The sequence below is a fragment of the Rhipicephalus microplus genome, chromosome 2, assembly GCF_043290135.1.
Source record: "Rhipicephalus microplus isolate Deutch F79 chromosome 2, USDA_Rmic, whole genome shotgun sequence".
In the NCBI taxonomy this organism is placed as follows: Eukaryota; Metazoa; Arthropoda; class Arachnida; order Ixodida; family Ixodidae; genus Rhipicephalus; species Rhipicephalus microplus.
Window position 1 is genome coordinate 24,753,102 of NC_134701.1, and position 10,778 is coordinate 24,763,879.

General features: G+C 46.1%; 1 long non-coding RNA gene across 1 annotated transcript; it reads right to left on the bottom strand.

Annotated features, from left to right (window-relative positions):
* Positions 1-827: 827 nt before the first annotated feature.
* Positions 828-2,391, bottom strand: LOC119162246 (uncharacterized). The gene is made up of 4 exons (XR_012888732.1): positions 2,177-2,391; positions 1,404-1,516; positions 1,208-1,273; positions 828-890 (listed from the first exon to the last, which is right to left on the bottom strand). It is a non-coding gene; the product is annotated as an uncharacterized LOC119162246 (long non-coding RNA).
* Positions 2,392-10,778: the final 8,387 nt, after the last annotated feature.

Sequence of the window (10,778 nt, forward strand, 5' to 3'; positions counted from 1 at the left end):
CCAAGCTCCCTGACTGAGTCATAGCCACGTGCTCCACAGGAAAGTCTCATTTTCAATGCCCTTATAACAGTCTTCTTAGTCCATCGAGTCCCCTGCATTGTTGCCATCTTCAGACATTTAACTTGGTCTTCAATCAAGTATTTGTTTAGTCCTGCGACAAGGCGCTTATTTGCAGTTAGTGCCTGGAAACGCTGGCTCTGAGCTAGTTGAAGCTTCCGTCGCGTCGCCTGAAGTTCAATTTCAAGCTGAGCCACCTTCTTCTGTAGAGCTGCTTGTATCAAGTGGCCTGAAATAGTGCACCGAAATTAGGTCTAAAGCAGTTGTCAATGCTAAACAGGCAAGAGCGGGGGGCTAGGTGGTGCTTCATATTGAAGAAGTCACGCTGATACAGAAAGCGCATGCACGGAACAGCCTGTTTGCTGTTCTCTGTATGTGTATTCTTTATCAGTACGATATCTTCCCTAGTTTTAAATAGCATTGTTAAGAATGCATTGCTGACAGCAAATGAGCTGCATGAGAGCAGGGAAGCGCAACACAAAAACATCAGATAAGTGCAGGAATATCTAACATTCCCGCATGTTTCTTTTCCCTTGTTCCCTTCATGCGGTTCATTTTCTCTCACTCTGCACGAGTTGCACACAAATCGGTACTGTTACGGGTATAATGTATTGCTATTTAAGAAACAAAGGGCCTCGACCTCCTAGTAGCATGGAAACTTGCATTGAAAGAAAGGTTGTGTCAGCTTCCGTAAGTATGTCGCAATGCGCAAAAGAGGCATTGAATGATGGCACACAAAAGAATTCAAACAAAACTGTTTAACTCACCAACCTGTGTACTTTCTGGCTGGAATGGAGCAGGGATCTGTAGGTCTAGTTGCATATCAGGAACATCTGCGTAGAGCACAAAGCAAGTTGACAACCAGCAATGTAGAGAGGCATTGGTATCTCGCATGGGGAATACACATGCTTTGGGCCACACAAAATATCTGCCTGTTTGCTTGGATCAGCTGTAGACACAGCTTTATTAGACGTGAAGGTAAGTTTGAACCATATTTTGCAACATAAAGAAAGATTGTAAATTACAAAATATAAAATATCTCTGTGCTGTCTGCACGGCATATATCGTCAGTATGTGAACGGATGAAGAGCATAAGCACGCAATTTACCAGCTGATGGAAAGGTAGGAGCTCACAGACTGGAAAACTTACCATTCTCAGTGTCGACTGGCTGGGGTTTGACATCGACCTGTGCGTTTTGCTTGACTTTGGGGTCATCTGGGTAGGATACATGAACATAATGACAAATGATAACTCAAGGATTGTTTTCATTGCAATAATCAAATTTGACTTGAACGCTGTGAATAGCATTCAAGATCATTTGTCCTAATGAACACCGTGAACATACCAGTACTTTCCACTCTTGTTCTTTTAGGGGGTGGCTTGCGTGGCTTTGGAACTGGTCGATGCGAAAAGATGCTTGGCGTCGCAAATGGCCTTAGCTTCTTTTCACCGGTATTCCTGAGAATAATCGGTTCAAACAGGTCTTCTATGAAATGATCCTGTAGCAGAGTGTGAAACTACTTTCTGAACATGTTGTAAAGCGAAGTTAACAACGCGCGCAGAGATAGAGAACTAGAGATAGTAGAACTCACTGCTGAAATTTATGAATCTTTATCACTATAACAATAATAGTAATTGCGGGGGGTTTACGTGCCAAAACCACGATATGAGTAAGAGGCATGTCGTAGTGGACTGCTCCGGTAATGTCACGCTACTTGGGATTCTATTACGTGCACTGAATTTGCGCCGTACACGAGCCTCTAGCATTTCACCTCCATCGAAAATGCGACCGCCGAGGACGGGATCGAAGCACGTCTTTCCGGTTAGCAGCCGAGCACCGTAACCACAGTAACTGCCATACCACGACGGCGGACAAATTTAGGTCGCGTGCAACACAACGCGGATATCTGTCAGCGAGTTAGTGCGCTTCCCTCGCTTTATTTACTTGCATGCTAGGCTCGTAGTGCATGACCTACGTCAGTGGGTTCATAAAGCACTAAAATGAATAATCTCGACAAATGTGGGCCATCAAAACCAGCGCGCACGAATGAAATGCTATTGCAGCTCGGCACATGCACGCGTATGCTTTTTCTTGCGCCTTTGTGTCGCGTTACTTACCTCGCATAGTCGTGCAGTGGCCGACGGTTCGAAGTCTTTCCGTCCAATTCTGTGCAACCACACCTTTCTTCTGGTTAGATTCTGCTTGCCCCGCGGGATGCAAAATAACTTCTTGCCGTCTTCTGTCCGGTTTCGGCACCCAAACGCACAGCAACATGGCATATTGGACCTTCCAGAACGAAATCAGCGCACAACGTGCATAGCGGAACAGGCGAAGCGAGCGCTCTCCTCCCGAACCGCGGAAACCTTCATAGCGTAGCAAGGTCACTTGTCACAGATCAGCCAATCGCGGGCTTCATGAAAGCTTTTCGATACTTTTGAATTTATTGAGGGACTTTAGGTCACACGCGCTCGCAGCGCCATAGCGTCTTGTCACGTAGGTATTATTTAATATTTTTATGATTTAAAATGTTAAATTAAACTTAGATAGTGATCAGGACACTTTTTTATCGTGTACAGTATCCTGGTATACGCAAAAAAGTGAAAAATACAAGGTTACTGTAACGACAGTGTCGACATCTTGTGACACTTCTTGCAACCAGTCATGAACATGTTAGCTTACGCGTAATGTTTTTGAGGTGAAAATGAATAAAAAGTTTTCTCATTTGTAATATTGTCGCTGCGCAGTTTCTGCACCAGATATACAATGCACAATGTTTCTGCAATAACGATGTTGTGGTTGTCTGTTTCGTTATGGTCGCACTAGATGGCGCCACATATTCAGCTGGTCGGGGGCTGGCATATTTTTAGTTTCTATGTTCCAGGCCATTCTAGCTTTGTTAATCTGGCTGAAACCGTGTAATCGCTATAAGTGCTCGCACTTTTGCTTACTTTAACTCGATGACTAGAGTATCCGCAGAGCGGATACCATGAGTTCTTGCGAAGGTGGACCTTGCAAGGTGGCTGATCCATGCTGTCCGAGATTTCGCGCCTTTGTGCCATGCTATTTGTATAGTGGCTAGCTACTACAATATTTGCGCTTAAAACTTAAAAGTCAGAGTGGTGGCTTTGGCCAGCCTTGGCTTTGCTCGCTGTGAAGGTAACATGATGCGCCAGCATGAGCGCCGGGGCAGCTTATCTCCGCTAGGAGGCCAGTGGTGGCAGCGTTGTTTATGGCCGCGCGGACGCATGGCCCCATCGCCCCAGCGATCTTGCGACGCATCTGTTTGTGGTTTCGCGCATGCGCAATACCGCCGCCCCAACGTCCTGGGTACGCAAGCCGCTTGGGTACCCAGCACTAAAGCTCCCCAGTGACCATAGGTATCTGCCTACGTGGTTGCAGCTCCACATTTCCAAGTCGTACGATTCGGACTGCCCTGCCAATGGCCCCTATTTTCTTTTTGCTCTAGCAGCCATGGCCGTCACGTTCTTCCAAACCTTTTCCTCCTACCTTATTTGAAACTCTTTTCTCCACTCTCCCACTCCCCGCCCCCTCCCTTCAAGCGACTGAGCCGTGGTCACGCAAGGAAAGATAGTGTCTTTTTTCCTTTTCTTCAACCACAGATTCATCCATTCAGGGGAAGCTAGCATGCAGTAATTGGTTTGGAAAACAGGTAAGGTTCGCGAAAACTCACCAAAACTGAGCTGCCAAGAACAAAACAAAGCTTAGCCGAGGGTCATGAGAAGGCAAGGAGATTACCACAGCAAGATGAAAAGAGAAGATACTTTGCCTAATGAATTATTGCGAAAGCCAGTGGGGCAACCCTTTTCTTTGAGACCATCCCCACTTCTAGTCGTACAGTGAAGTAACGAGAAAACTCCGACCAAAACAAATTTAAAAGAAGCGACGTTTTTAAGCCAATCTCTCACCCCTGAGGAAGAAGCCGGACCAGCTTCGAAACGTCGGGTTTTTTCCCCTTAAATATATATTGGTTCGAGTTCTCATTCCATCAGTTTCCATCAAAAACAGGTGGACTTATGTCGAATGTTCATCTTTTATTCCAGTCGTACATTATATCCTCGCTGCTCCTACAAACCCCCTCACACCGAGACATTTAGAGAAGGAGTGACAGGTGCGCAAACGTAAGCAGCCCCTCTTCCTTCTTGGACGCTTATAGCTCTCGTGTGCGTGTGTGTGCGGGGGGGGGGGGGGTAGAGAGAGGAGTACTGACGAAAACAATGTTGCATCTTGGTTTTTTTTTGCACCAGGTAGCTAACGACCTAGTCATTATTTTATTTTTGAGGAAGCAGCATACAACACAATCATGCCCACCTAAAAAGACGCAAACACAGGCGCTGTATTGCAACTGATGAGTTTTGTCGAAAGACTCAGCTTATGTAGGATAACACGTACATGTGCACTAACACTAGAGCATACAATGAAGACAAGTTTTTCTTGCAGTGTTTTGCAGGAAGACGATGAATGATGAACCATGAATGCACCTTACCTGATTCGAAACTCGGGACAGGTAACAGACTTTTTAAAGAACGCTACCCTGTCAAGTCATGGTTCTCAGATTTTATGCTGCAAAAATTTTATATTACACCATTCCGCACAATGACCAAATTAAGAGCGTAGGCGGATGTATTGACCAGCATAGTATCACCAAATTTCAAAATAGCACAGGTATTTACAGCAGCCAATTCATGTGGTACTCATTGTATATAGTGCTATCAGCGCGCATGTGCCTGTCGCGGAAATTGCATGTTATGTTAGGTTTCTCTTTAATATTAATACGTAGAGGCACGAGAAATAACTTGTTTTGTATGCTGAAAGCTATATATATATATATATATATATATATATATATATATATATATATATATATATATATATATATATATATATATATATATATATATATATATATATATATATATTTATATATATATATATATATATATATATATATGTATATATATATATATATATATATATATATATATATATATATATATATATATATATATATATATATATATATATATATATATATATATATATATATATATATATTTAACACGGCTGGGTATTTTTTCACCCACATTTCTTTCTTCTTATTGATATTCCATTTGTTCTATTAACTTCCCCTTTACATTCCTTGGCATTACTGTCTGTTAGATCTCATTAATATTGTGTCAAAACACGAAAAAACGAGCCCTTAAGTATACACTTATTTCTTTCCCTTATATATATATATATATATATATATATATATATATATATATATATATATATATATATATATATATATATATATATATATATATATATATATGAAAGTAGATGCGCTTTCACATAACTGTTTATTGTGCCGACGTTTCGACGAGAACCCCGTCTTTTTCAAGGCATAATACTATTTACACATGTTCCGTGTCCTCTTATAGCCTGTCGAGACAGGAGGAATGGGGTCAAAAGAGAGAGAGAGGGAAAAAAGCGAAACGGGAGGACAAACATTAAAATAATGTTTGTCCTCCCGGGTACTTGCCAGTACGCCGAGCGCAGATCGAGAGAAGAAAAAAAATTGGGCTCCGTGAAGGCTGTCAATTGCGCCGTCGATGCGCGGGAGTGGGTAGACATCCTTGCGAGCGATCTTATTGAGCCGTCTGTAGTCCACACAGAACCATCTTTCTTCGCAACAAAAACAACAGGAGACGCCCATGGACTCTCCGAGGGCCGAATGACGTCGCGTCGGAGCATATCGTCTACCTGCTCGTTAATTTCCCGGCGTTCAGCAGGTGACATGCGGTATGGACGTTGCTGTAATGGTGGATGGGCACCAGGGTCAATACGATGCGTAACAGTGGGCGCGCGACCGAGAGCACTTCGCCCGACATCGAAAGAAGAACGGTATTCTTGCAACAGGTCTAGAAGCTGAGAACGCTGTGCTGACGTAATGTTGTCCTCAATGTATGGGCCAAATACATCAGGAGATGATGGGTCAGAAGTAGAAACAGCACTGATGGTACATGAATCGGCAAAACGCGAGTCTTCGTGTACGTCCAGGACTTGTGCGTCGTTGACTGGTTCCACTCTGCCGAGACATTCTCCTCGAACCAAGGTAGCAGCGTATGGGGACGGGTTGGTCACGAAAATAGTGGCGTTTCCCTGGGTGATTTGCACGGTCGCGAAACGTACCAGCAACCCTTTCCTTCAGGAAGCACGGTCGGATGGCGAAACGAGTGCAATTGTGTCGGAGAGACCGGTGCAGTAGACCGATACACCCATCTTCGAGCTTGGAGGCACTATAGTATCGTCTTTCACGAGAATCTTGCTCAGTGTCGAGGGACCGTCTTCTGGCGTCAAATGCGAGAAGGGCGAGAGTTCAATTTCGGCGGCGGCACAATGAATGACGGCGTCGTTGTGGGAGAGAAAATCCCATCCCAGGATGACGTCATGAGAGCATGCAGGAATGATGATGAATTGGGCAACATACAGAACGTCCTGAACGACAACGCGAGCTGTACAGCCTGCTGTAGGATGAATACGATGGGAGCTAGCGGTACGAAAAGACAACCCAGAAATCGGCGTCGTCACTTTTCGAAGCAAGCGGCAAAGGTTTTCGCTAATAACTGATACTGCAGCTCCAGTGTCAATAGGAGCAGATGCATGAACACCGTCCACAAGCACGTCAATGACATTAGATGCGCGGCTCTGAGGACTTTCACAATGCGATAGCGTCGTAGTCCTTGCCTCTGGGACTGCGACGACTAGTTTTCCCGCTCATGAGCAGCCGAACTTGGCCGCATGGGGGACAAAGACCGACGTCATGGAGACGGCGACCTTCGAGCAGATGGACATGGGCGAGACGACAGTGGCACAAACGGCAGTTGGTCATTATACGAACGGCTAAGGTGACCAGCAACAGGAGAAGAAATGGGAGCCGGCTGTAGTCGAGAGCAATAACAGGCTACGTGACCGGCGTAACCGCAAGCAAAACAGATGGGCCGGTTGTCGGGTGTGCGCCATTGGTTTGCCGGGGTGGGTCTCGCCCGGAACGGTGGCTGCAAAGGTTGCATGGTGGGCTGAAAATGAGGCTGAGGGGTTGGGCCAACATACGCAGCCGGCGTACCCGCTGCAAAGGACGGAGGTCGTGTGGCAGCTTCGGCGTAAGTCAGTGGTGCAGGCGCTTGAACGACTGGAGGCAGCCTTGCGACCACTTGGGCGTAACTTGGGGGCACAGGGGCCGGAAGTTGTTGTGGGTGGTACGCAGGCATGACCTCCGCTATTTCCTGCTCAATCGCTCGGTGGATGGGTGGAAGAATGGTAGTTGCCGATTGTTGAACAGCCGGTGGGTGGGCAAAGGGAAGGAGAGAAAACTGGCGCGCGATTTCCGCACGTATGAAGGAGTTGAGATCTGCCAGCAGCGCCACCTGATCACATCTCACCTCCAAGCCAGAGCTCTGCATCTCGTGGTGTGGAGCGACGGGTCATCGAACGCTGCCGGCGGAGCTCCTCGTAGCTCTGGCACAGCGTGATGCCCTCAGCCACTATGCCTGGGTTTTTGGCAAGCAGCATCGTGAAGGCATCATCGTCAATGCCCTTCATGACGTTTCGGATCTTGTCTGATTCGGACATGTTGTCGTTGGATTTCTTGCACAGGTCCAGGACATCAATGTAACTGGTGAATGATTCACCGGCCTGCTGAGCGCGTTCGCGTAAGCGCTGCTCGGCTTGCAGCTTACGAACGGCAAGGCGGCCAAAAACATTGGTGATAGCGGTCTTGAAATCGGACCAGGTTGCGAACTCAGACGTGTGGTTGGTGTACCACAAACTTGCAACGCCCGCAAGGTAGAACACCAAGTTTGTCAACTTACCGTCCTCGTCCCATTTCATGGGGACGCTCACGCGCTCGTAAATGGCGAGCCAGTCCTCCACAACAGTGCCATCGGTGCCCGTGAAGATGGGTGGATCACGGATCCTGGGGACACCGGGACAAGGGGGTAGCATGGAAGGCGGCGTTTGCTGAGAGGCGTCGTGGGACATGGTAGATTGCAGGGTACGTGAGCGTAGTTCCAAGGGCATCGAAGGGGATCGTAGCACTCTCCACCAATTTGTTATGGCGTTTATTAGCCGGCACAGAGCGAGTATACACAATGGCGACAGTAACGACCAAGCACGGACTCCCCGCCCGAGCGGCGTTCTTTTTTGGGTAGACCCACTAGAAAGCACTTGAGAGTTCGACCCATTTCAGTGTTCGGCGGCTTCTCTAATATATATATATATATATATATATATATATATATATATATATATATATATATATATATATATATATATATATATATATATATGTATATATATATATATATATATATATATATATATATATATATATATATATATATATATATATATATATATATATATATATATGCACGTATGCCCTGACGAAGGCCGGTTGGCAATAAAGCATCGTTTTTCGTTTGCTTGTTCGCTTCTTCTGGTGACTTATAACTCGATCGGAATCCAGGAAGACTTTCAAAATATATATATATATATATATATATATATATATATATATATATATATATATATATATATATATATATATATATATATATATATATATATATATATATATATATATATATATATATATATATATATATATATATATATATATATTGATAAGAAGTATCACTACCAGGAAAAACAAGGGAAGCGCGGGAAGAGAATGAAGACAACGTTGCCTTCACTGCGATCCCTCTGAGTGGGTACGAGCCATGGCGGTGGAGATCGTCATCATCAAACAGTGATCACGGACTCAGCGCCCATTAAAAAACCCCACTAAGTTACCTTGCCTTGTGTAACAATTTTGTGGAAAGTGCTGGGTAGGACGAACCCAAAGACGGAAGCTTCACTACTAGGACTTCGTCGCAGCCACCGCCTCGCCGGACTTCCACCTTCGCCGATCGTAATGGCCCAAGAGCAGCCATCCAACGCTTCGAGGCCAACTCCGATGGGTTCTGTGCCGTATTACAGAGTGCCGCCAAACTTCGGCGGAACCTGAAGAGAAGACGTCGACGTGTGGCTCAAAAACTACAAGCGGGTGAGCAGAAGCAATGGCTGGGACTTGAACGAACAGCTCAATCATGTCGTATTCTCGTTAACTGACACCGCCCTCATTTGGTACGAGAACCAAGAGGACATGTTAACGACTTGGGAACATTTTGCTGATGAAGTGCAGAAGTGTTTCGGTGATTCGGATGCAAAGAAGAAACGCGCGGAGCAGACATTGTCTTAGAGGGCACAGCTTCCAGGAGAAACATGTACGACATACATTGAAGAAATATTGAAGCTGTGCAAGATCGTGAATGGAAGGATGTCTGAAGAAGACAAAGTTGGACACGTTTTCAAGGGTATAGCCAAAGATATGTACAATTTCTTGATTCGGAAAGACTGCTTGAATTCTGTGTCCGACGTGATGAATCACTGTCGTACCTTTGAATCCCTCAAGATGCGACGAATTTCTCCGAAATTCGGCCGCCTGTCCAACGTCCCCACTGTGGCTAGTGTTGAAACAGTGCTGCCTAACGACCTTGCTTTGAAAATATGGCAGATCGTCAGAGAAGAGCTGCTTCGATGTCAGCAGACCTATCATCGCCCCAGCGATTTTCAGGATGTGTACGTAAACGAACCAGAACGTGTGCGGACTCCTGTTTCTCTTCCACCATGGCAACCATCGATCAACGCAGCAGACGCTTATGAATATCAAGGCACACGGCAAGCTGCATTCCCACGTCAACCACCTCCAAACTATGAACGAAGTTTTCGCCCGCCTGTTTACTCAACATCGACTGCCTACAGTGCCCCTGAAGGGCGGCGCCACTATCCCAAGTCTTCCGAAAGAAGTCGTTACTCTGAGCAGCCACGCGCCCCTCGACCAATTCCGGTATGCTACAACTGTGGCGTCCCGGGTCATAATGCACGTTTTTGTGACCACCACCCATATCAGCGACAGTCTTGGCAGATGCATCACCAACATTTCGACCTGCCGTACTCCATGTCACGGAAACCACGCGCACCTACCGGGTCACGCTACCCCTCGCCGGCCTCTGATCGAAGTTGGACGCCTCCACCAGCTCCTCGTGCTCCACGATCGCCGTCGCCACGGCGACGCGCACGTACACCGCCGCCAGAAAACTAGTCGGTGCGGCCAGTGGGGGTGAAGCCGCAAGATCACAGGTGCTATCTACAGATATACCCCCGTCAGCGTTCATGTTGAAGAACAAAGTTCGTGTAGTTGTCGATGGTGTGGCTAGTATGGCCCTTGTAGATACAGGCGCGACAGTCTCGGTGATGAGTGTCAATTTTAAGAACCTGCTAGGACCAAAAGTGATGTTTCGCCTGAACCGTGGGGTGACATTTCGTAGTGTAAGCGGTGACGTGTTGTGTCCGGTGGGATATTGTACTGTGGACGTCTCACTGTGTGGCAAGGTGTTTTGCACAGAGTTTGCGGTTATTCCACGGTCAACACATGACGTTATCTTGGGTATTGACTTCTTGTGTGAGTGTGGGGCAACTGTAGACTGCAGAAGTGGGCGTCTTTCTATACATGGTACTTTCCCAACGGCGCTCTTGGAAAATTCCTGTCCGGAGGAATGCATCTTTGTCGTCTCCGTGGATACAGTCGTTCCTGCATTTTCCGCTGTGTGTGTT